Source organism: Microplitis mediator, chromosome 11 (genome assembly GCF_029852145.1).
Source record: "Microplitis mediator isolate UGA2020A chromosome 11, iyMicMedi2.1, whole genome shotgun sequence".
NCBI lineage: Eukaryota > Metazoa > Arthropoda > Insecta > Hymenoptera > Braconidae > Microplitis > Microplitis mediator.
The window spans coordinates 14,010,406-14,034,933 of record NC_079979.1 but is presented as its reverse complement, the minus strand read 5'-3'; the positions used below and the strand labels follow the sequence as shown (position 1 = coordinate 14,034,933).

Genomic DNA, 24,528 nt, shown 5'->3' with positions numbered 1-24,528 from the left:
AGATTTTTCTTGTCGTGAGATGGACGACCAAGAAAATATTTTAAAAACTGTTGTGAAAACTTAAAAAAAATCTGAAAACCGCCTGACCCTGCGGGCCAGCTCTAAAGCTTCTTACTATTTTCAAGCTCTTGAGCTCGAAAATACTGTTGTTAATACATTTTTTTGAACTTTTTAAGCTCGAATAGTAATTTCACACCTTCAATTGCAACAATTCAAGTAATAAACAATAACTAAAGAAAATAATAAACGTAATATCGTTATTGTTTTTATTTGATATCAGCAATATCTTTGAAAATAAAGAACCGATTTTGACATTCAAACAGAGGCATTTGACGGAGTTTTTTTACTTCAAGCATTAAAAAATTTTTTGTAAACATTTGATGAATAATATAATGAGTTATTTAGAATACATGAAGTAAATCATCGTTATTTTTCGTATTTTTTATCACTATAATATCTTTTGAAATAATGAATCGATTTTGACGTTTAAGATGACACTCGACACAGTTTCAATCGCTAACGTTAAAAAAAACCGTCATCAATTAGTTCAAAAATTTAGATTTCATTCGAAAAAAACACTTTTTCACATTTCTTTCGACACCGGTTTCTTTTGAACAAAAGAGCCGATTTTGGTGGTTGAGGTGGCATATGAGACGCAGCTTATAAAGTTTTAGAGCTGATTAGATTTTGGAATTAATACATCGAGTACATTGCAACTTATCCAAAAAAAAAAGTTTTAAAACAATTTTATTTTCGAAATATCTCCGTACGTACCGTACTGATTATGCTCAATTTCTCAAGAGTTATTGGTATTAACGAGCCGCTTCAAACTTGACCTCAAAAAGCAAAATCGGTACATCCGTTCAAAAGTTACAGAATATTTACATACATACATTCGGACATTATCTTGAAGTTAGTCACACTCAGAAAATTAAATAATAGAAGTTACTATCTAGTGATGGTAAAATTTTTGGTCCATCATTTTTTCAATCTGATAGTAGTGAAAACCATCTAGATGATCGCAATTATCATACATATGATAATTGTTACAATCTAGATGATTTATGCAATCATCTAGATGGTATTCACTACTATCAATTTGAAAAAATGATTGACTTAAAATTTTGCCATCACTAGATAGTTACTCCTATTATTTAATTTTCTGAGTGCAGAATAGCTTCCTAGAACCTCAAAACGTAAAAATCTGTTAGATATTCGATCTTCGAAAAACGGACCAAAATCAATAACTTTCCTGTTTTTTGAAAACTTTCAATTTTCTTAGCAGGAAATTAAAAAGAATTTTTTTAAAAAAAGAGGAAAATGCGATCGATTCGTTTAGTTATTAACCATATATTCATAATTCGCTTCAAAAGGTAAAGCTTCAAAAGGCATTATAAAAAAATGGATCAATTTTAGTCAAGAAAAAAAAAAAAGTAAGTTTTTAAATCTTCTTATTTCTTCTTTGTGAATTTTCTATTCTTTCATTCAAACAAGTGAGACGATGATCTTGTTTTGACACTCGCTCAGCTGGTGGTCGAACCCTCGTAAAAATTATACTCTGAATAAAACCACGCAAGTAACATCTGCACCCACCTTTATATTTCTCACGTACATCGAAACTTAATGTGCTTCCGCATTTATAACTCGATCTTACTATCCATCCGCGACCCAACTCTTCCGTATTCATTTTTATTTCCATATTTCTAGATCATAATGTCCCAAGTTCGTTCACTGTTAACTCACAGACTCAACCCATAATACTTTCTAAATTCAATAACTAGGGTATACCAAAAAATAAATAATAAATTCAAGTGGCGGACGCGTGCCCATCACCTGCGTGCGCAAAATCAGAAAAACTTTAAATAAAGAAAACTTATATATATATATAAACTGGAAAAAAGACCCGGCAGCTGAAAGTTTTATTCAAATAATTCAGAAAGGGTATTTCAAAATTGTAAATCTGTTTCTATTTGAAAAAATATGATTCTGCATTTCATCAAAGGGTTACTATTTTTCTTATGCTTCATATGATGCATCTGTCGATCGCACCGATTTTTATTCTTTTTCCTTCTTTTATTACAATATTCATATATCTACATTATATATATTATATATCTGTTTGCATGAAATCGCATGTCCATCTGTAATGACACTAGCCATATAGGAGCTACAGGGTATCGGCATGTGCGTGTTACAGGTAAAGATTTTTATTATAAAAAGGGCACGGAAACGCGTGCGCAAACACCTGGTACACCCCCGCATTTTCAATGGGTGGTCTTTATATATATTAAAATTACTTTTTTTTAAGTGTAGCAAAAAATTTTTCAAATTATAAAAAATTTTGTAGATGATAAAAAATATTTTTCAAACCAAAGTTGATTGAAATTCTTTATATGTTTTACTTTATCGATAAATAAGTAAACAAAGTATAGATAACAAAAAATGCGTATGTTGAAAAATTTATTTATTATCGGTATTATTTATACTTGTATGTATAAGTATATGGGTGTAGTTACAAACCGAAAATCCGATGTGTGGATATGCAATCACCTGCAGGGGGCAGGTGATACTGAGCGTAATCAGGACGGGGCGCCACCCTCTTTATTTTTTTAAAAAACACTCCCTGTAATATGATTTAGTTCCCCTTTTTTAAAACTATAAAAAAGTATTAAAACTCTTTCTGTGTTTAGATAACTGTTAACTTGAAAATAAAAAAAATTATATAAAAATATTTATAAAAAATATTTAGGGTACCGGTAAAAATTTTGACGAAATAAATTTTTCATCGTAAAATATTTCTTATTCGTAAATTTATAACCTGAAGTTATTTAAAAAAAATTAACGCTTTTATCTCAAATTATAGGTATTATTTCATCTTATATTTATACACAGAAATTTTGTGTTAAATTCAACACAAATCGTGTGTTGCTAATGGTCTACACAAATTTTTGTGTTAATTCAACACATTGCGTTTTTGTTCATCTTTATACAAATTTTATGTTAAATAATTGAACACATAAAATCTGTTGTTTTGACATAAAATTTGTGTAAATTTAACAGACTTTTCTTGCTGAAATTAGCTAATAAATATAAGCACATAACTTAATCAACTTAAGTATACTGATCTTACCTTAGTACAACTTATGTCAATGTAGCAAACACTTAGTTCCATTTTCTGTGATTTTTCTAAAAAACGGAGCTACGAATTATCCTCCCGTAAAATGGGTATCAAAAAATCATTGAACCTGATCATAAAAATATTCAAGTTATCTATGATTATATTTAATTGTAAATAAATTATAATCCAAATTTCCCTGCAGACAATGCTGCTAAAATGCTTTGCTTGGTTATAGGAATGAGGAAACGCGTGGGAGTGTTTAGCTAAACAACACAAATTTTGTGTTAATTTTCGAATAACACAAGAAATGTCTTACATTACAGATTTTCTAATCATTTAACATAAAAAATCTGTTAAAGTAAAATAACACAAACGGTTTGTGTTGAGTTAACAGATTTCTGTGTTGAAAATCAACACAAATAATTTAACCAAATAATTTTTTTACACAAATTCACAAAATCTCTAACTATGTATACATCATACTTGTTAAATTTAATTTTAAAAAATGTTTTTTTTTACGGCAATTAAATTTTCCAGAAATTCTAAATTCAAATAAAAAGTAAAAAAATTCCATTTTTTTGTAGCATCCCTAAAAAAAATTAAATGAATATACTTATAATGAATTTAAGTGAAAATATTTCTTAAAATTAAAAAGAAAATATGGCCGTTATAAATTTTTTATTACTGAAAGAAAAAAAAATTTAGTTAGCATGGTATGTAATTGTGGTAAGACATTTATATGTCCTCATGATGCGAAGGAAATAAACGTTGAGGTACTAAAGTACGTCTCATATAAAGGAAAAGAAAAGTGAGTAAAAATAAAATGAAAATATAAAGCTGGGACAGGTTGTTGAGCCGTTAAGATTGCTGTAGGCCAACGGGGAATAGCAGCGGGACCCGCATGTTATAATGAAACTGAAAATGGAGAAATAGACAAACATTCAAGGATACTCGGTATGAAAGTACTGCCAAGACACGACTAACCTAGAGAGTAAGAATAAGACAGATAAGCCCGGTGTCCTGCACACAGTTTTTTTTTATATTTTTTTCCGCGACCGGTCTCTCGTCTAGCTCCAGTCTGCCCGATCATTTTCCTCATTACTACTTCTTTCGCTTATCTTTTTGCTCACTTACTTACACTGCACAGAAGCTACTTCCATACTTTCAACACATCATTATTTTTTATTGTCTCCAGAGTAAAATAAAATGAAAAAAAAAAATACAAATTGCCATTGATTTATTCAAGTTCATTTTTTTTTAAAAAAAAGATTATTTTCAAGCCGATTAATTTTTTTATAAATAAATTTACAATTACATATAATTATTTTCGATAAGGTAATATTTTATAAATTATTGAATAAATAATATATAGAATTTAAGTTTTCATAACTGGTTAAAGCTACTTATTTACTTTATAATATTATTTACTTGATTATCTTTAAATCTTTTCATTTTTTTCCTGTATATATAAATAAGTTCACTTGAGATAATTTCAGTACCAGTTTTTTGCAAAAACAAAATAAAAAAAAAAAATACGTTGTAACCAATCACGACATTTGAAAAAAAAAATTTTAAAAACACTGAATAATTGTTAAATTAAAAAATAGCAACGAAGGTTATGGATATCGTGTTACACTCAATTAAATCAGTAATAAGTATTCAGGGTTGTATCTTGAGCATTTAATCATTATCAATTTTCTGATTAAGTTTTAAATCTCTAACCGACGCCCCGGTAGTACTGTAGTGTAGTATATTTTTATGTATTTATACATGTATAGGTAGACATTGAAATAAAAGTTTGATGTGTTGTAAGGATACGGGTGTGCATGGACTATCTAGATCCACCGGGCTTTTTCTGGCGAGTTCGGCAGGTGCTTTAAGTCTCACTGACGTCTCGCGGCCGCGGTGTCTCAGGACCGTCATCATCACCAAGGAACGCAAGACATACATCTGCTGATTATCGTTGCTAGGTCCCTTGAGCGTTTACTTGTATTCGGTTCTTTAATTCTTATAGACGCGACGTGTTTATTTCGAGATGGAGAGGGCTCAGCCACGCGCCAATCCCCACTTATTTCTTTCATTTACTCATATATATATTAATATTTCTTTATCTTTTTTTTATCGTCGATCTAAAGCAGTTGACACTTGATAAATTTTTAACTTACACAAATAATACGATCAATTTTTATTTTTAAATCCGATGTCAGAAATAAAAAAATATTAAATTATATAAAAAGGAGGAAAAATAGTTATCTTGAGCCAAATATGGGTCGGTTACATTATTATAAAGAATTACATGGGAAAATCATTCAGACATTCGAAAGTGGGCCACTAGAAATTTTTGAATCTAAAATTTGAAAAAAAAAAAAAAAAAAAAAATTTGATAATTTTATAGAAACTATTACGGGGGGCCACTAGTGGGATCGCCTGATAAAAAGATGATTTTTGGGAATTTTTTAAAAGAAAACTACTGCATGGAACGTTTTAATGTTTTACGGATATATTTGTGGATATATAATGAATACAAGATAAAATTTTTGGACCGGAAAATTCAAAACTCAGCGAGTTATTCACAATCTCTCAACGCTCCAAAAAAAAAAAGTTTTCCACTGCTGCAGTGATAGCGACCTTCACAGTGTATGAAATAAAAAAAAACAAAAAGTTTATTGAACTAGAAGGTATTTCCCTTATCATGACCCTCAGACTACGAAAAAATTGAAATTTAACAAAATGGCGGAGTTTTTGAAAAATTTCAAATTTTGCGCCAAAATTTGATGATGTTTTGCCTGCCAAAATTACATTTTTGATTTGATCGAAAGACTGGAGGTTTATGTTACGTAGAAACATATATAAAAGAACCTGAAATTTGAATAAAATCGATCGGGTGATTTGTCTTCGAGTTTATAGATGCAGCAATTTTGAAAAATGTATTTTCGAGAACCGATAAGCGGTTGCTCTTTAGATGGCTGTAACTCATAAAAACTATTCGAGATATGCTCTACAAATTGTAGTATGTTATTTTTGAAGGTATAGACGCTCGAAATATGCAAAAAAAAAAAAAAAAAATATACGTTTTCAAAATTTCACATTAGCGGTCCCCCTTCAAAATGCAAACGATTTTTTTTAAATTTAAATATTTTTAGTTGACCCATTTTACCCAAAATGGATTTTTTTCAATGACTGGGTCACATTACTATCTAAATTTTGATAACTAAAAAAAAAGTAAGAATAATGAACGAAAAAAAAACACACTAAGAATTTTTTTCTTAAGCAGTACATTTTTCCCTTCTATGCTATTTTACTAAAAATTTGCTGTTATGAATAAAAAATTAATTATGATTCAGTGGAAATAATAATTGAGATGTCAAAAAGTATGTATAGTGAATCAAGAATATATAACAACTCCCCCGCTATATTATATTCACGCTTTGAACATTATTCCAGCTTGTTCATGCATGTATACATATACTTATTTCAGAGCAACGAATTCATTGGACTCTGGACGTGAACAAGCGTAGTTATTATTTGCATTGACGGGGAACAATCTCACCAAAAAAATCCCCGGTATATATTTAATCCGGACTCCGGACTCCGGACATTGAGATTCGAGAACAAACGAGATATTTTTTTTAACTTATTTATTTTTTGTGCCGAATCTCTTTCAGCACAGTAGCCGACGAGAGAAAACGAACGTGAGTTATAGTCGAGGAAGTAATGGCTACACCGAAAACGTGAGGATATGCACGCGTCGCGACCACGACGTTGATACACGGCGTGTGCCGTTCAACAGCAATGTTTCCGTTTTAAATTCAATACAACTCTTTTCGTACTTAAATTTCTCTTGACATTTGTAAGCCAACTTCAAATTTTTACTTCACTCCTAACCTCACTTTTTTCTGAATTTATTTTTTGATCATTATAAAATTTTAACCTAATCTAAAGTCCTCCTAATTAAACCAGATCACTAAATTCACATATATTTTAGCTAAAAAAAATTATTTCGTTATTAAAATCCAATTATTTAACTTTTTTTAAGCCCACAAAAACTCCAAGTGGCTGTGAGCAGCCATATCGTGAATTGTTTAGCAAAACAAAGCCGAATTTTCTTAGTAAAATTATTTAAAGCCTCCTTATTGAAGAATAATAAATAAAAATAATAATCACGAGCAAAGTATGTAATAGAGCTGAGTGTTGTGTAGTGCTCTCGAACTTTCTGAGAATATATATAATGTAACTATAACCGCCTGGTTATTAAAATGGCGGGAAAACGACTTTGAGTCGTGCGTTAATGAGTCTTGGCGCGCGCCACAACACCATCTATCAGTACAAAAGTATTAGTGTGTTATATTACCTACACATTAACACACTCCTCTACATTAATGTCATTTCTCTATACACTTAAATATTTAACTCACGTATTATACACGCTGTGAAACAGCAGCTGCAGCTGCTCGGACCAAGTGCCACGCGCCCTCCACCACTCTAGATCCTTTCCATTGCATTTTATATATATTGGGTAGACCTATATCCACATACACACACACATACATATATACATATATATATATATATATATATATATATATATATATATATATATATATATATATATATACATGCAAGCACAAAAAAAATAAAAATACTTATACATAAAATTCGACTACTTCACTACTTGACACAAGAGTGCACACGTGTGTGCATCATACCTTTCGGTTTTACTTGTCGAGGACCACCGGACTCGTCACCTGTACTCTCTCTCTATACATATATATACCTCATCTTATATTTAGTAATTTAAAAATTAAACGTTCGATCGAAATTTTCTTAAGCTCTCTCTGGTGACAAACTTGCGAGATCTCATTTCATCTCCATTGGATCAAAAATTTCCAATTATCCAGGGCACTGATTCAAAAGTTATAAAATATTGTTGTAATTAAAGGGGATTAATTAAAAATGGACTGAGATTTAAGTACACGCGGTAGTTAACAGACGATGTAGCATACGGATGTACGGACGTACGAGTATTAACGACCCGAACAAGGACACGAGATGCGGAGAAGGTGAATTTTTATATTTCCATGGATCAGCGCACCTGCCCATCGCAAATACGTTTTTGGTTAGCGTTACATCATTTTATCTTTAAATAAAAAATTTTATTCTAAAAGCAGAAATGTATTTTTGACCGTTTGTTGAAAATTTGTTGCCAAATAATTAGATTTGAGCATACAATTGACGATAAGAGTAACGAGTGTCGATTAAGGGACCGATAGTTTGTGATGGAATGAAAAATAAGTAAAAATGTATCATTTAGATATTAACTTGGGTATATCGTATCTGTATCCTTGTGTGATGTGTACACGGCAGCTGCAATCGTAATTGGTAGCTTTAGAGACCCGCATATCTCGTTCAAATGTCCTCGTGCATGATGTATCGAAGCACTGAAGTTTGACAAAAATGTATTCGTTCAATTACTCCGTTCTTTTGATAAAAATATTTAATAATAATAATAATCAATAAATAAATAAATAAAAGACACAGGAAAGAAGTTTTGCAATGAAGACATAAAAAAATCAAAATCATCGTTACTTATTTTTATAATTATTTAAAATTTTTATTTGCACTTTTTTAAAACTCAAGTGCGATTCCTTTCACCTGCCGCTCTCTCCTTTATTCTTGATATTTATTATATCTTTGATATCCACACGACTTTAATCTTCGCTCATACTTCATATGTCCCGTACATTAAGAGGTTGGGCGGGAAAAATAGATATCCAAAAAAATAGTTCCAACATTATCCTAAATTTTCATTCACGAAAAAAAAATTGGAGGCTACAACAGCAGCTGTAGTTGAAGTAACTACAAGCTGGAGTAAAGACATGTCGATTCCAACTTGGAATAATAACCTCAATCACACGTGTAGTAACGCCAACTACAATCATCAATGCTTACTACAATATTTAGTTGTCAACACTATTTACGTAGAATCCTTTACTACATATTGGAGTACCTGCCACTACAATGTTTTACTACAATATTGTGGTTAAGAGAGCCACAATTTTTTTTTCCACGTTTTCATTATTTTTCAATTATTTTAAGCGATTTCAGATATCCGTGATAGATTTTCGTAATTATATTTTTAATGCCTTTGCACTTAGGGGGACGACTAGTGTGAAATTTTGAAAAATCAAATCATTTTTTTTTTTTTTGCACATTTTGATAGTCTATACCTTCAAAAATAACATACTAAAATTTAAAGTGCATATCTCGAATAGTTTTTTTGAGTTATTAAAGTCATCTGAAGAGCAAACGCTTATCGGTTTTCGAAAATACATTTTTCAAAATTGCTGCAGTTATAACTCAAAGACAAATCATCCGATCGATTTGATTCAAATTGCAGTTTCTTTTATATATGTTTATACGTACCATGAACCTCCAGTTTTTCGATCGAATCAAAAATGTAATTTTAGCAGGCCAAAAATGATCAAATTTTCACACAAAATTTGGAATTTGTTTTAAAAACTCCGCCATTTTGTTAAATTTCAATTTTTTTCTTAGCCCGAGGATCATGGTAAGGGAAATACTTTCTAGTTTAATAAACTTTTTGATTTTTTTGATTTCATGCACTGTGAAGGTCGCTATCACTGCTGCAGTGGGGGGACTTTTTTTTTTAACGTTGGGAGATTTTGAATAACCCGCCGAATTTTGAATTTTTTGGTCCAAAAATTTTATCTTGTATTCATAATATATCCTTAAAACATTAAAATATTCCATGCAGTAGCTTTCCTTAAAAAAATTCCCAAATATCATCGTTTTTTCAAGCGGTCACACCAGTGGTCTCCTTAAAGTGTATTACGGATATTGCTGATTTTAAATAAAAGTATCTTTTTTTTTGGTTGTCTCATTTTATCTGAAACTGAAAAAAAAAAGAAATTGTCAATCGATATTTTTTTTCAATACATATATATATATATTAAAAAGTCAAAGATTTAACGTAATCAAGATTTTTTTCGTACTCCGTAGGGTCAGAATTTTTACCTAATCCTGGTGTCATTTCATTTAAAAAATTTCTAAGGAATAGACAATATGTAAACAAATATATAAAGGCGCCATATGGCTAGGACGAGTGTCAAAAAATCTTATGCTCATGCCATTGGACGGACTGATGGTTGAAGAGGTTACGAGTCAAGGTAGAGAAGAATTATTCATAAAATCATGTGAAATGTCACGGTAAATTTGTTTTGTTGAATGTTTAAGTAGTACAAATAATAGATTTATTTGTTGTATTTGACAATGAGTACACGTAACTGCTGTGTGTATCTTAAGATTAATGGTTTGAAAAAGCTTAGTGTGCATTTAAAATATTTTCGTCAACATGAAAGATGTGCAAGTAAAGAGTCTGGGGAATGAACGTGAGTTTTCGTAAGAATTGGCAACATAAAAGCGCTGAAATATCCCAGGAATGGGATCAGATCTTGAGCTCGTGTCAGAGTTCCGAGGGAAAAATTAGTGAAAGCAGCAAAACTCGCGAGATAAATGTTTGAATAAGAGAAGGAAGGAAATAAAAGTGGCGGAAAAAATTCCAAGTTGATGGTTTGAGAGCCAAAAAGTCGAGTATTGGATTTAGTATTGCATTGAGAAAACAGGGCGGAGATGGCGAGTGTGTGAGACGCCGGTTTGGAGAGAGAATAAAGAATATAATGGAAAGGTAAAAATGAGATTTAAGAGATTACGAGTCTATAGACCGTACGGTAGTCATTTTTACTGCTCGACTTTTTTTTTTTTTTAGTCTTTTACTCGTTAATTACCAGGGCAATCATAATTATGTCCCGGTGAGTTAATAAGTCTGGACGATTATGGAATTACGACAGTGAGATATATAGTTTAGTGGATGGATGTGATGTGGTACGTGAAATAAAGCGGTGCAATCAAAGACAACGAAATTTAGCCCTTCGTCATCTTGCTTTCTTGTCATTAATTCTCTTTTTGGTTGTATCGATTTATATATATATATTTCTTCTGCACTTTCTTTTACGCTTTTGTCTGGATTATTAAATGTAGGTGTTGGAAATTCATTTTGATTTTTATCAATCCAATCAATCATTTGTTTAATAACTATTTTTATTATTACATGCTGATTATCGATTCTTGTTAATGGCCGAAAAAATAATTTTCACGCCTTATTATTCTTATGTTTTTTTTTATTTTAGTCACAAATTGCAAATTTTTAATTATTTGTTAAATAATTTAACAAATTTATTTATTACATCATTTCACTTTATTTTGTTTTTGAATTCAAAATATTTAAGTTTAAGTTTTAGTAATTTATTATGGATTTTTAATAATAATACGAAAATATTTGGGAAAATTATTTTTTTCGAAAAAATTAAATATTTACTTTAAATATATTTCGCTAATTTTTTGCCATAGAATAGGGCAGGGCGGGGCTAGTTGATCACTTTTTGGTTTGATCTTTTATAACTTTAAGACCATTCATCGGATTTAATCAATTCATGTGCTATTAGGTTCGTAATTTAGTCTTCTTCAAATGGTCTAGCGACACAAAAACTATCCGAGTGTAAATTTACAAGTTATTCCCAGACATGAGCGAGCGCTGCAAATTGCTCAACGTGCCCCACTAGTGGAGCTAGTTGAGCATAGTATGGGGCTAGTTGTGCAATGGCTAAAATAAACGGAATGACTGCATAAAATAATATGAATACACCATAAAATTGTAATTAACAAGCAAATATTCATTTATTATGATTGTTGCATACTTATATTATTATAATAACTTTGATATTTAAAATAAAATCAAACAAAATTAAAACTTCCCAATCTTTGAATTATTATTACACTTTTTGTACTTAAAATTATATATTTAACAATAATTATTAAGTAAATAAATGTCAAACTAATTATGAGACCAAAAATATTGCTAGATGATTAACAGTCGCAAATTATTAAATCCTTTTTTTCACTATCACAATTGCATGTATACAAACATATAGGTTAGACCAACGCTCGGCACGCATTTAATGCATTCAGCGCGCCTTGCTCAACTAGCCCCAAAGGAGGCAACAAAATAAAAGTTAAATTATAAAAAAATGATAAGAGTTAAAAATAAATAACCATATAGAATCGAAAGAGCAATAATTAAGTTATATTTAAATACTTACGTGATCACGAAAAAGTATTTGTATACGAGTATAGGAGAAAAACTCTGAAGACCTGTTTTTTTTTTTTTGTTTACGCAAAAAAAAAACAAAGCTTTCTGTTAATTAGTCTGATCACTTGGATGGCAATTGATAATTATGCAATGTGTTCTCCTCCCGTAACCCTTTTTTTCACCATTTAAACTTTTGTTGTAGGTTGTTTAGTTTTCGAGATATTTCGATTGCACAACTTGCCCCTATGATCAGCTAGCCCCGCTCTGCCCTATTTACTTACGAACGTACGCATGACTCGGACACTATCTCGAAATTAATCAGACTAGCTTCCTAGGATCCAAAACGTCGAGATCTCATAAAAAAGCCTCCAATTTTCCTACTGTCGAGAATCGGACCGAAACTATAATAATATCCTTTTTTTTTTTTGTGAAAATTTTCTATTTCCTTAGTGGGAAGTTAAAAAAAAAATATATATAATTTTGATTCACCCATTCCTTCAAATAATAAATATGCAGTAATTGTTTTAAATCGCTACTGGTGTCACGTGCGTTTCTAAGTTTACGAATTGCGCGATACATATAAAAGCAATATATTTAAAACGGGATTGTTGACATATATATACTACTAAAACCAGCCGTGACACTAAACTGTTACCGAAAATATTAATTTTACTATCATAACTACATAATTAGTAACAAAATCAGGTTTAATTTATAAATTTATCAAGACTGGATCGTATCAGATATTAATTTTTTTTTTTAAATTTAAATTTATTTAATTATTCAATAGTACTAATTAGTGATTATTTATCAATTTCCAATCATAAAATTTCTAATTAATAAAATAATTAATTTAAAATACTAAAAAAAAAATTAATTGCATGTAAACAAAAATAAATGTAAATGAAGGAAAATAAAAAAATAGCAAAACTACATTGAATATGATTAAGTAGTAGTTTTAAAATTCATGATAGGGTGTAATATTGAATAATTAATTCGACAGTTACTACCCTTTCAATTTGGGCGTCCTTTTAATTAGATAATTATCTGATGGGTTAACGGTTAGATTAAGCGAATGTTAATGTTATGTGAGTTGTTAGATTTTGGTAGATGAGATAGTCCTAAGCCTACGGTATATATTAAATTATAAAGCATGAGGCACGAGGCTGTACACAAATACCAACCGGTCATTTAATTGGTCAGAATTCTATTCTAATCGTCGCTAAAAACGTTAAATATCTCTACTTAATTTATATAAAACTCGATATTATACTATTTACTAATACGAGGATGTTAGAAACAGAATTAAAAGTTGTTAAAATTGATAATTATGTTCTCCGGTGGTCTGCCAAAACAACACTGGATATATTTTAAATTTTAGTTTTAAATCTAAAGGAAGTAAGAAAGTAAGTAATTATTATAATTGATAAAATAAAAATTTAAAATAATTAAACCCTCGATATGTAAAAAATTAATTTAAAATAAAAGACGTTAAATCACTTCCGCTCGTTTCGTTGGAAAACCAGATTTTGCAATTAATTTTGTGGAACACATGCGAAATCTGGCTCTAATTGATCCAGATCATAATAATAATAATGTTATTAAGTTTTAATGATAAATATATTTCTTAAATCCGGTGTTTTATTGTTTTACACGAGGATGTTCCGAGAAATTGAGCTCGTTAATTTTGTTTGAATAAATATCTTTTTTATCACATCCGATTTATAAAATTGGAGAGTAATTTTATTGAGACATTGAGAAATTTATATTCATGTTTTAATAATATTTTACTTTAATTATATATTGAATAACTTCATTTTTTTTTATTTAAATTTATTGATAATTATTCAATTTTGGTATTAATTTTTTTTTGTAAAATACTTTGAATAATCTGAACATATGCCAACGAAAAAATGATTATAGCTCTAAAATAATTAAAACTAAAAATTTTATGCTTCCAAAAATCTTTTATTTTTCAAATGATTTGATCAGAAATTTACTTAAGAAAAAACCACTTTTTTTTTTTAATGCAAAATCTGATATTTTATAAACAATCGTCTTTAAAAAAAATTTTTTTTTGAGGAATAACATTAAATTTAAAGTGTAGAATTTGATAATAAAAATTAAGAATTTCTTTTATTTTTTTCAAATGTGTGGACTTAAAGTAAAAAAAGTGCAGATAAATTAATAAAAATTTTGGGAATAAAAAATATAATTTCGATAATTTTTAAAAAATTTTTCCGTGTCAAATTCCAATTTTTTTTTGTTTTATAAAAAATTATTGGATCCAAATCAAAAAAATTTATGGAAAATTTTACCTGTTGTTCTCAAGCTCCAAAAAAGTTGAAAAAAAATTTTTTTTCAAATTTTTAATAATTAAAATAAAAAGTATAATCGTATGCCCTTTGTCATTAAAGTATAAAATTTAAATCCTTGACCTATTGAAAATCCTTGACACCTCTTACTTAACAAGTCATCATTGTCAGCATGAATTTCGTTTAAATTTAAAGCCTCAAAATCGATAAAGATTCATGGCCTCTCATAAGCTAAACAAAAATAAAAATGAAAAAACAAAAATAAAAAAATTTCTTGTAAAAATGAGATGAGATTACGGGCCTTTTCTCCGGAAATCTATCAACTTTACAATACACCAATAAAAGTTATCTCAGATTTATTTTCACCGCCAAAGATTATTTTATTTTTTATTTTTTCAAAACTCAGATCTGTTTGTACAGCCTCAACCTGCTCGACTATAAATCGTATTTGCAAAATCACTCTTTTGTTTCACCCACAGGCAGCTTTGTTTTCCTAAATGGTTTTTATTTAACAAGGAAAAAAATATGTAAATAAAAATAATCTACAAACCGACAATAAAAGTTTACGACCATTTATTTATAAAATTTATTTGCTTAACAATAATTAAGTTTGAGTAAAAAATAAATTGAGCTATAAATGTCTTGTTAACAAACATTTTAAAAAACAATATCAATAAAAATAGTTATTTATGTTATTGACATTTATTTAAATATCGATTAACTGATATCGATAAAATTTTAGTTTTTTTCGATAAAAAAAAAAGTTAAAAATAAAAAAAAACGTATTTATAAAATTTTAATATAAATGTTGCATATGAGGATGAATAGACTCGTTGTCATTGTGAATCGACCCACAGAACGACTATCTTCCACACATATATTTCTAAAAAAAAATATATATAATAATATATTATATAGTCGCTAACAAGCAGTTAGCGTCGATAAACTCGTATTCAAATAAAAATTTCCACCTTCTTACAAAAAGTAAACCTTAAAATAAATGTATGAATAAAAAATATATATATATATATTTTTTTTTCTTTAAATTTATACACGAAAAGAATTTGTGTATGAATATTGCCATGTCATTTATTCTAAAAATTACTCTAAATGGAGTAATCTTGGGCCATTACGACTTTTTATTTTTGAATTCCGAATTTTTACTCTTTCAGTGAATAAAAGTCACTCAGATTTATTTTTACTCACAATTACGAGTAAAAATTACCCCTAGCGGTTGTCGTAATAAATTCTCTCTAATTCAATTTTTGCTCGTAGGTTACGATAAAAAGTTGATGATTTATTTTATAAAATTTATATTGAATTAAAATAAAAATAACAATTAATAGGTTTAAATTTCTATAAAAAATCTATACCCATTTAATTGCATTAGAATATGACTTGAAATAAATATTCCGAAAAAGAAAAAAAAATTATTTGTATTGCGTTGAAAAAGAAAAGATACAAAATTTTTTTGAATTTTAAAATAAATATTAAGTTATAGAGAGATAAAGAGATTATCTTTTTTTCCAAGCATACGTTTGTGTGCGTAACATGTAAGTTATCGCGAGCAAAATAAAAGACATTTAATCGAAGCCGATATTAACCGAAAATTAACGAAGTAGACTACTGAATTATTACTCTGCAGCTTAGAGTAAAAGAATACTTTAATAGATTCGAAATTTTATTCGAAGTACAAGTAATTTTTCATCATAATATCAGTAGGTTTAAAGAAATGCTATATTGGGGAGTAAAAATTACTAGATTCAGATAAAATATTCATAATAACCGATTAAATATGGGATCCCAACAGAGTATAAAATCATGTAATTATACCACTTTAGATGCTGTTAAAAAACTACTCAGTAGTAGAGAAAATATAGTAGTGATATTAATTTTCCAACGAAAAATATTAAAAGTTTAAATAAAAAAATACATTTTTTGAAATGGCCCAGGATTACTCGAAATTGCAGAGTAATTTTCATCAAAAAGTTTTTTCCGTTTACTCTCATTTTTTGTCGAAAAATCGGTATAAAAATATTTATGTGTAAAATTTAGGAAACATAAAAAAAAAACAATTTTTTTCATAAAGTTCATTCAAGCAGTAGAAACTTTTGTCGCTTTACAAAAAGGATTTTCTCGAAAGACACACCATGAATTGTATATTTGAGCTCCTGGAGTTTTTACTATTGAAATTTCGCAGATCATCGGGTTTTATTTATACTTTAGTTGCTGGTTTTTGAGAATTCAACGTTATGATAAATGAGAAAATTTATTAAAACTTTAGGCGTCGATTTAAATCGGTCAGAATTAATAATAATTTCATCGAGTAAATATATTATTCCTGGAAATTTTAAATTAAAGAGGATTATTAATCATTTTTGTAATTATTGGCGTTTATGATGATGACGATGATGATGATGATGAGTAAACGAGGTAAATTGAGATGTTAAAATAATAATTATAATAATAGGATGACTATTAAATGAAGATTTTTTACTAGTACTGAAAAAATTAAATTGCAGAGTAAGAGGTCGAAGAGACGAGTAGAATGCAATAATGATTAAGACGTGATTGCATATTTAATGTAACGAGGGGGATCATCGACACCCCATCGAGTTCATGAGAGTTGTCGGTGTAAATGTGTGAATGTGTAAGGAGTCTGCCAAGTCTGACCCAAGGTCGTACGTTAATTTAACACTTTTACTGCATATTTAACGTACTTACGTATGCGTGCATCGAGGGTATCAGATTTTTATTGTGTATTCATGTAAGTACCTGCTATGGTTATTAATCATAATATAAATTTAATATTTGTCAGCTTCAATTTATAATTTGTCATAAGCTGGTAAAATTTAAAATTGCACATGCTGTTGTTTCATAAATATAAATTTATATTTATTACTCATTATTTATAGTAATAAGGGGAACTTGGGGAAAATAAGACATTATTTTTAGTTGAGACTGACTCTTTTCTTTTTTCAAAAATGCTTCATTGCGATTCGCAGAGAAGAGCGGGGCTAGTTGGTCAGTCTAACCTTCAAATTTTTACAAAAAAAAATTTGTTTTTTCGTATTTTTTATTTTAATGATTTCATTGAGAATTGAAAAAATCTAAATTTGAAGTAAATTTGCCCGCTACTGAGATAAAAAAACTGATTGCTTGAATTTTTTTTCACCTTGATTTATGACAACTCAAATTAATTTTTATAATTAAATTAATTAATCAATAAAATTTCAATAATGACCAATTTCGCCTCGAATTCCTTTTTTTTAGTTTTTCGTAAAATAATTTAGATAACAAGCACTAAAAAAAAAATAACTTTTTTACTAAACAAAATTGACCGGACATCAACTTGCCCCAAATTTTTTTCTACAAAACCGTATTTGAATATTTTTGAACAAAAAAAAATTTTTTTGGTCAAAAATAGTCTATTTTAGTACTGGGTTCTTTATATATACAGTGTAAAATTTTTTGGAGTAAACGCAGATTAAATCTTGAGTGAATGCGGAGTAGATGATTTTTTATTTATTTAATTCCCTCGGAATTAAATTTTCTTCAAAGGGGAGTTTATTTTAATATTGAAACTCCGAATCAGAGTGAATGCGGATTTAAATAAAATTCAGACTCCGAATTCACTCCTGATTTGCAGTGTATATATGAATTTTACATTATTTACCTAGAAATCAAATTTAAAAAAATTTCTTCTTTACCGACTCAATTGCACACCTCGTATAATTAAAATTTATTGTAAACAGGAATGAAATAATTTTATTCTAATTTTATTTAATTGACGGCATTAAATCGTAATAGATAAATTATTCCTGCAAGAAATTTCTTATCGATCAAGTTACACACCATATGTTATAATTAACGTTCGCGGTGTGCAAAATAATAATTGATTTTTTTTTATTAAAATACACACCATTTATTTCAATAAACTAAGAATGCCAAGTATGAGCAAAAAAAATTTTTTATTAGTACTAAAAAATTTGTAACTAAATGTGTAAAAAATTGTATACATTTTAGTCTGAGAAAAAAAATCAGACAAACTTTTTTTTTACGTATTTATTTTTTTCGGGGTTTGAAACATCTGGTTCAGCCTTATGGCGATACATAAATCTATGAAACATTTTTTAATTGTTTTAATCAAATTAAAATTGCAATTCAATAGCTTACAAAATTTTTTTGTCTTTCTTAAAGAAAAAAAAAAATTTCAGCTATTAAAAATGATAATAATAAATTGTGAATTGTCGGGTGTATTTTATGAGTAAAGCCGACAGGTAGATGAAACTGAAAGTATTTTTGAAGGCATTAGCATAGCCGATAGTTGACACACATGAGATATACGCGAGTACCTGTTTATAAGCACATGTGTACTGACAGTAGAGTTGGTCCCCATGTTCCACCCCAAAATATCGATTTCCACATGTTCTGGCGTCACCGACTAGCATCTGTCACATACGACCCAGGGCACAGGTTATATACATATTCTGCGTGGTACCATGCATGGGGTATACATAAATGTCTGTACACTAGCGTGGATGCTTATACTCGAGGGGGACTATAAGAACACCAGAACAACTACCAAACCAGCCTTCTCATATATTATATAATATATATGTGTGTATATGTGTATATAAGTATGCGTAGTCTAAATACCTCAAGTTGAGCGGCTAGGAATTAAATGGAACTTGTGGGCCATGTGATGGAGTAACGTATGCAACATATGTCTTATTTTTTCTCAGTATGTCATTTGTGGGATCGTTAGACACCGTGCGAAACAACTCGTTCGTTATCTCAATTTTCATATATATATTTTTTTTTTTTGTAACTATTGATTTTGTTATTAATAATTAAATTTTTTATGTTTTTATGTTTTCTATCTGAGGTATAAATATATCACAAGAATTAATATTTTCAAAAATTATGAAATTTGAGTCACTAAATTATTTTGATAGTTTACTTGATTCCATAATTTAAAATCCTTTACCTAAAATATAAATTTCCATAAATAATCGAAATTTACTTTGGAAAGTTATAATTTTCAAAAATTAATCATAAAATTTTGTTTAATAAATTTTTACACGACCCATTTTACCTCTTGTAATATTTTATTGTATCTAAGTGATGAAAAAAACTCACTTTAAATATAAAAAAATGTATAAATAGTCATTATATTAATTTTTAAACGGCCCATTTTACACAATGTTTTATAATCTTGCGATAAAAGTCTTTGATAATGAAAATTTATGATAGAAATTTTTTTAAGGTACGAAAAAATTTTAAATAATTATTAAAATTTTTATTGAATTAATCATACACGGCCCACTTTGCCCCGTGTCATATAATTTTATGACAAGTCTTTTTGTAATGAAAATTTATTATAGTAATTTATTTAAAAAACGATGAGAAAATTAAAATTCCCATTGAATTAATAACCTACGGTCCACTTTACCCCATATAATTGTGTCCTTAAAAGTTTCATTATTGAATTTTGATGGAATGAATTTATTGAGAGCGTAAAATTGAAAATAATAATTAAAAATTAAAGTACAAAAAAAAAATGTTCAATTTTAAATGAAGTAAATTTTATTTTGAATATTTAAGTCACGATGCGCCTTTCTCAAAGTTACTTGTAAGTGTCAATAAAAAATAAAATCCAATAATATACCGAGAACTGAAACAAAAAAAAATTGGATTTAAAATTAAAGCCGGAATTGGTTCACGATCAATGGAAATTAAGTCTGATAGCCGTAGCAAACGTATCATCACCCGTACGAGCTGTATTTGTACATACACGTGATTCGGTAATTACCTATATATGCATATATTTATATCGTATATATACATATATATGTATATATAAGCTCGTACAGTAAAGCAGGTTTTCAGGACGAGTACAAGAGAAAACGAATAATCAGACAAATTTTAAACCCATAGTACTTATATTTTTTTTCATTAAATAAATATGCCATTGTGTCTTTTAATTTATAGCTAAAAAAAATTAAACTGTATATATAGTACATATACTTACTAATTATCAAAATGTCATGTAACCTATTTCAAAAAACGTTTAATTAAGTATATGTGTATATTTGTCATAGTAATTTAATTATTTTAATAACCATACAATACACATCCTTGTACAAATACAAAACATTTTAATTCAAGGACGTTTAGTACATCGAGTTGGATTTTTTTTTGTGTCTCATTAACAAATATGTTTAATTTATTTAAAAAATTGCTAATATTTCAATTTTATTTGCCACAAAAAAAATAAATGTTTTTTTTACAGCTTTAAATTTTGTAATTGATTAACTAATTAAGAAAAAATCAAATTTTTTAGATTGTAATATTTTTTATTGAAATAATATTTGAGATGAAATTTTAAAAAACGACCATTTTTACATAATGACTCGAAATTATGTGAAATTTTGAATTCAATTCAAAAAATTCATAACTCATTAATAAATTGAGATAAAAATATGAAAAAAATTTTATTCAAAAGATCAGATTTTTGGGAATAAGTAAATTTTTTATCCATCAATTTCCTACACCTTCTGCGCAAAAAAATGAATTATAAAAATTAATAATTGATAACTAAAAATTTAGAATGTGGTCACAATTTAATATCATTTCAAACAGTAATTTTGTGGTTTTATAGAATAAATTATAATAATCTTAATTTGAATATTGAAATTTAAAGTTTATATGTAAATAAATAATGTTACAAGTAATAGAAATTACTGTTTGGTAGATAAAAAAATGAAATTATAATAATTTAGCGTTTCAGCTTCAACATTCGTTGTTTGGAATATTAAAGTTTACGGTAAAAAAGTAAAAAAACATTCAGTATGATAAATAAAATTTTCAATGTCGAGCACTTGATTTTATATACAACGTTATATACACAGTTGAAAATTTTGTGTACTTGTGTATAAAAATTCAATGGTTAAATATTTTGTGTCAATTATTTTACACCATCAAGTGTAAATTTAACTAAAGTTTAATGTGTTATCTGATCTCAACAAGTTTTAAACCTGTGTTATTGTTTGACACAAGTATAGTGTGTTAATTTAGCACAAAAAAATTGAGTGGACCATTTGGGACATGTAATTTGGGTTAAATTTAACACAAATTTTTAAACTGTGTAATTATTATTTTCTAAAAATTGTAGAAAGAATATCTTAAGCGCATCAGTTTTTATAGTTTGAAACAATAAAATTTTACTTGTGTTTATGAGCTTCAATGTATGTGAAAGAATTAACCTAAAGTATTACTGATGCGGTTATACCTACAAAGCAAGACGATCGTATATACGTCGACGTATTTTATCATTTCAAACAATAAAATTTAAAGACCAAGAGTAACTATTTTCTTTTCATATCAGTATATTTTAGAGTATTACTCCTATACTTTTTCTCTTTAAATATTATATTATTTATGAATTATCTTCTTTGATGCAGGTTTATTGTTCAAACAATAAAAATGAATGAAAATCCGAATAAAATTTATTATTTATTTTTTTGCGTGCGAGATAAAATTATAAAAAGTCACTGATATTATTTCTTACAAAATTTCGACTGTCATAAATTCCAATTAAAGATAGAAAAAAATGTATATCAGAGAATATTATATAAAATACAAAATATTAAAATGAAAATCACATATCAAGATATATAAAGTATGGATGATAATCAGAAGAGAAATGGATCTATAAAGCTCCCAAGAGAATGGATTGAGTAGACCCTCGTTCATCCAAATGATCGACTGACGTTCGACTGGCAAAACCACCCCATTAAGATTCTAATCTCGGTGATCACGAGTCGGTAACTTTGCTCGAGAACTCGATACGAGACTATCCTATCGATTCGCGGCGTATTTGGACGCGTGGCCCGCGGCTAGTGCGTGCGAGTTAGCCTCCTTATTCCTACCTCACATTATTTATTTATTTTTTTTTTTTAATCAAAAGAAATCACCAGCCAAAAATAAAAATATACTTCCATGCTACCTATATATATATATTTTAAAACAGGAGTCTTGAGATCTATAGATCGAAAATCACTGCATCGCTCATCTCACCACGGCGGTAATTAATTTTGTGATAATTACCGGTCCAACAGTAATACTTTTTTTTAAAAATATCATTTATTTCTCTTATACTCCCAAATAAATTCCGATGGGAATGCAATTAAGCGGGTATTAATTGAGGAGTCAATGAGGAAGAACGTTCGATTATTAATGATCTACATGAACAGTTATAAATGAAAGTATACCCTCGATAAATATATATATTTTAAAAATACATATATATTTTTTTATCTTTTTTTTTTCTTTAAAAATTCTTTTTTTTTTATAGTTTATTTATTTAAGAGAAAAAAGAGATTTGGGTATTTCCTAGTAAAATATCAAGTTCATAGTAAAGTAAGAATTTAACTTGATCTTAAAGAGGATTAAGTTCTGGAGGTTTCGTATTAGCGAAAGACGACACCCCATCGTGTCTAACTTACTAGTAACTAGTAATTTAGGGTTGTATCTTATCTAGTCTTAACTAATTACTAACAATTACAAAATTCAAGTTTTTTTTTTTTTCTTACCTTCAAAAAGTTAACTAATGAACTAATAGAGATAAAATTTCATAGTTTTAATTACAATAAATTTTTTTTTATTGATAAATTTTTTACTGAAAGTTTCCGAGATGTAAAATTCTAAAAACCAAAATTTTTTCCAACTGAAATTTAAAAAAAAAAATTGATTAATGAAAAAAAATCTAGTACCATAAATTTGACGACAAAAACTTGGACAAAATTGTAAATTTTGTCAAAAGCGTGCACTTGTAGCATGAAAAGGATTTTTTTCTCTTGCGGCGCGACAAATTTTTCGACCGCAAAAGCAGGTACTGCCATTATTATCCTCGATCCTCAAGAGTCTCGTCTCATGCAGCCCAGTAGTCTCATTGTTAGTTATACCCAAAGGACATCCAGAAATTTTTTCTTGTCAGAAAATGTTTTTTCCACGGGGGTGTCTGTGTTTCTTGTGTCAAAAAATGTTAACCCAAGTGTTATGTTGAAAACATTTAGTTGGACGTACGTCGAATGGCGGCGACTGATAAAACGCCGACCATGTCGTTACGCGGTGTCTGGACGTCGAGGAATCGGTTGACATCAGGATCTTTAAAATAAATTATCACCATTAAAAAAAATCCCACACTCTTTACGCTAAAAGACCGCGAGCAAGAGTGAGATGAAGCGAAAAATCCAACGAGACAATCCTTTAGCTTTAGCAAGTCCAAGTTACCTGTGTTGGCTTCACTTTTGTTGTTCCCTTTTGTCTCGTCAAGTATCCGATTTATTGCTACCACTAACCAGCGGTGTCTTTGCCACTTGATTCTTTTCTTTATACAAAAATAAAACTTTTATTTATAAAAATCGTTAAATAAAAAATTTTTTAATTTTTTTTGCTGCCTGTATTTCAATTAAAAAAAAAAAAAAAGGGAAATGATTAAGTTGATTTAAATAAATAAAAATTAATTGATATACTTTCACATGCATTGACGACCTACGCAATGAGAGCACTCGAGTTGTGCTGGATAGTGAAGAAGAGACAGGGCATACCTGTTCTGATGGAGGATATTTCATCAGACAAGAGCATGGTTTGGGTGTTTGTTGCTCTCTACTGAGATCAGGCAGCTTACATGGACGAGAAGAGTCTGAATAGTCCGGGGTACGGGAGCTGGAAAAGAGTGTGTAGTGTAAGAAGTAAGAAGTAAGGAGTAAAAAGCAAGAAGTAAGAAGTGGATGAGTAGAGCGCGAGCCGAGTATACAACATACAACATATATCCAAGATGCGCGGTGGATCGCACGCGATGCGCCCCGAGGCCAAGACAGAGTGGGGGACGATGGCTGTGGTACGGCGCGCGCCAGGATCTG

General features: G+C 28.8%; 1 long non-coding RNA gene across 1 annotated transcript in view; it reads left to right on the top strand.

Annotated features, from left to right (window-relative positions):
- LOC130677482 (uncharacterized) overlaps positions 1-24,528 on the top strand; it is a 166,679-nt gene that overhangs the window by 79,328 nt on the left and 62,823 nt on the right. The window lies entirely within an intron of this gene.